Below are 4,100 nucleotides of genomic sequence, written 5' to 3'. Positions count from 1 at the left end.
ACTTTAAAATATCACCCAGCTCTTGCAATTTCCCCCCTCTAAAGAAACCATAAGAGAAAAACAGAGAAAGAGAAAAAAGAACATGCACTCCCATCCTGATTTGTCACCAGTTAAGCACATTGGATTCAATCTTACATACCTTCAGCACTCAAAATTTCCAGGAAGGTTAACAGGAGTTTTGTGAGAACATGGAATGTAAGGGTCAGGGCCATTCAGAAGGAAAGGAATCCATGCCATGTACTGTGCAAATTATGTCTGTCTCTACATTAGCACTGAAATTACCTTTGTAATAGGCCAGGTAATAACCATTTTAATTTTTGTTTGAAAGAAAGAAGGAACTGAAGAGGTGGCTTGGATGAAAAGAAAACTGGATACTATGTAGAAAATTTTCCTGTAGTCTTTTTCTATATTTTTTCTGTAATAATTTTTCCTTTTCAGGCATGTTCCTGGAAAAGGCTAAGTTAAGTTCCAGGGTCATCAAAAGTCAGTTCATTCATACTCAGCTATTCAGATTTATGCTTTTTTTTTTTTTTTTTTTAATCTAGGCTGACCTAAAAGAAATGCAATGCACTATAAAAAAGTGTAGAGTAGTGTCTCTGGCAAGATCACAATCCCCAGTGGCAAAAGTGGCTTGTTCCCTTGTATTTGTAGCAGGTATGTGAAGATAGGAATTCCTTGATTGTTGCTGAAGCATTTCCACATATTGGCTTACTTACACAGTTTCTATAGTTCTACAAAGTGCAGCACATCCTAACTGTGCCATATGCAATATTGATAGATCCCCTAGAACCATGGGGTGACTGAACTGCACAGAACCAATATCGTCCTATCATTGCTAGTCTCTTCCTAATTTTGTGGTTTTAGACACTGTGGTGTGAGGAACACATTTGGCCGGGTTGTGCTTTGTATTTCTTCATGCTTATGTTTCTACTTATGGCCTATGGACATAGGAGGGAAATTGTGTGTAAGGAGATTTTGACATCAGCTGTCATATTTGTTAGGTAGGGCCAAGCTGGAATCAAGAGATTCCAGGAATCAGGTCAGTTAGAATAAGCCCAAGTCAGAAACAAGAGAATTCAAGACACACCAGGAAAGGGCATCGCTGGCAGCCAGGACAAAGACCCTATTTGCAGTAGGAGCGTGGAATAAGGAACAGGTAGAGCTAGAATAATGTCAGGAGCTAAAGGTAGACCTTGAGAATGAGGGCTAGGAGCCAGAGTCACAGTATGACTCGGGAGCTGTGGGAAGGGATACAAAGAGCTAAAAGCAGATATCAGATATGTGGGAAACCACATACACCAAAACTGTACAGACTTACAATCCATCCCTCAACTACTAGGCCTTATCAGGTCCTTAGTTTTTCAAAAACTGTTTACAGCTTCCTGCTAGACTGAAAGTCCAGCAGTGCTTAAGAGGTATGGCCACGATCTGCTACAGAGACTTCAGTCCATGCAATATTCTTACATATTTCATCCATCTTTCATCTCTGTATTCTATTACCTTTGAAAATGACCTCTACCATGAATTACAAGAAAACACTCTTTTGCAGTATTAAGATTTTATATTCATACAAGTGGGTAAAGGAAAAATATTGAGTCAGATTTACTGCAATCTGAAGCTATAATGAGCGCTGTAATGAGCCCCCCGTGACAATGTGGGGAGTCCACCTTGAGATACTGGTTTACAGTTGTTTGAACTGCCCTGGCTGCTGCAGCTGTTGCCTTCATGGCTAGCTGAGGACTCTCTCCTCAACCTGCTATCTGACTGTTATTCATTTCTTATACCTTAGAGCTGCTGTCTGGGTGGCAGTAGCACTGCTGCCCAGAAGAGGGAGGAATGTGTCACTGCTTGCTTGTCCTGCTGATACCATTCTAGGGCTTTTACTCCTTGGAGAGACAGTAGAAAGTATTCTCTGCTTGGGAGAACAGCCCAAGAAAATAGAGATTGTGTTTGTCTGTCATAGGCACCTAACACTTCAGTGTCTAAATATCTTTCTCAACTTTGAATGGAGTTGCTTCCCCACCTCAAGAATGTTAGGAGGGATACTGCTGTGATTTAACCCCAGCCAGCAGCTAAGCACCACACAGCTGCTCACTCACTCCCCTCATGGTTGGGATGGGGGAGAGAATTGGAAGGGTAAAAGTGAGAAAACTCGTGGGTTGAGATAAAGACAGTTTAATAGGTAAAGCAAAAGCTGCGCATGCAAGCAAAGCAAAACAAGGAATTCATTCACTATTTACCATTGGCAGGCAGATGTTCAGCCATCTCCAGGACAGCAGGGCTCCATCACACATAACGGTTACTTGGGAAGACAAAATGCCATCACTCCAAACGTCCCCCCTTCCTTCTTCTTCCCTTAGCTTTATATGCTGAGCATGATGTCATACGGTATGGAATATCCCTTTGGTCAGTTGGGGTCAGCTGTCCCAGCTATGTCCCCTCCCAAATTCTTGTGTACCCCCAGCCTACTTGCTGGTAGGGTGGTGTGAGAAGCAGAAAAGGCCTTGACTCTGTGTAAGCACTGCTCAGCAATAATGAAAACATCTCTGTGTTATCAACATTGTGTTCAGCACAAATCCAAAACATAGCCCCATACTAGCTACTGTGAAGAAAATTAACTCTATCCCAGCCAAAACCAGCACACATACTTTATTGGTATTGTTAAAAACACCTCACATTTTGTTCATAACATTTGGCTGGTGTTACATTCTAACCTCTCAATGTAGCAAGTAATAAATTTTTCCCATTATGACAGTTTAACTTGACACTTCCTCCTAGAACTGCACAATTCAGCAAATCTTACATTTTAGGATATGATTCCTCAAGTTTGCTTAAAGCATTGCTTTTTCTGTGTGGCGATTTACGTTTGTATAGGATAGGATACATCATGAGTTTACACAAGTTTGGATGTGAATCCTGGTTTGATAAGTCTAAGTAACCTCTAAATAAACCTGGAGTTTCAAAGAGATGACTCAGCCCTATTGCATTACACACTTTTCTCCCTTACCTACTGATTCTGCCTAGGTCCAGGCACTCTGAACAGGATCTTTTTCCACTGCAGCAGGAGTAAGAATGAAGGGACATTTCTGGTGATTCAAGATGCAAGAATATTAGGACAAGTCTTTAGGGAAAGAAGATTAGAAACTAGGAGCTTTTTTTTTCTTTGCTTTTTTGTTTTTCTCCCACATAGCTTCCTGCTTTTTCACAAGAAGAAGGATGTCTCCTCTGTTCATTTTGATATTTTGTCTACTACTTTGCAGACACCCCCCATGATCTTGATGGTTCTCTATACCAAAACCTAGTTTTTGTTAAATAGAAATTTTCATTCCTTTCCTAAATAAGCTTTTCTGGAAGAAATGTGAAGAAATGTGAAGAAACAATGAGACATTGTAAAACATTAAAGGAAAATGAAATATGCAAAGTTTACAAATTAATCTACATAAACTCTTCTTCCAACTTGTGAAGTAAAGTGATTTTGTTTGACACAGAGAAGGTGGAGTCTATAATGATAATTTCTTTAATGGGATTTGCAGACAGTTGGGGTGGGAGGTGTGTCCTCCTCTATACTACCTTCCCAGAGCGCAGTGTCTTTTAGGGCACGTTCCCACATGTTCACTCACCTAAAAGGTGTTTTGCCTGACTTGTTCAGCTGTCTGTTTCAAGTTGTTTAGATGTTGCTTTCCAGAGGAATTCAGAGATACATAAGGAGGATGATTACTTCTAAATTCTAGACTTCAGAAATGAAATACTAGAAGCCTAGGACATTGACGCTGTATGAATTCTTCAGTGCTGTGTAGGGTCTTTGTGAGGGGTAAGGCTGCTGGCGAGCTACTTCTAAATCAGACACACCTTTGGGTTGGGCTATTTTGGAAACTAAGTACTTGATGAGGCTCAAGGTATGGTCTGCTAGGGACAAGAGATTTTATTTTGTGTTTTTACATGTACTTTGATCAGCTGATGCAGCTGACGGACAGTCTCCTCTGTAAGTAACAGACTGGGGGCAGAGGAGTGGTAACTTGTAGTGAGCCTTCCCTGACTTTTTTTGAAGTGGGGATTGCTGGCTTTCAGGCAGCTAGGCAAGAGAGAAAAAGGGACGTGCT

Source organism: Mycteria americana, chromosome 1 (assembly GCF_035582795.1).
Source record: "Mycteria americana isolate JAX WOST 10 ecotype Jacksonville Zoo and Gardens chromosome 1, USCA_MyAme_1.0, whole genome shotgun sequence".
In the NCBI taxonomy this organism is placed as follows: Eukaryota; Metazoa; Chordata; class Aves; order Ciconiiformes; family Ciconiidae; genus Mycteria; species Mycteria americana.
Note: the sequence above shows the minus strand (reverse complement) of the source record.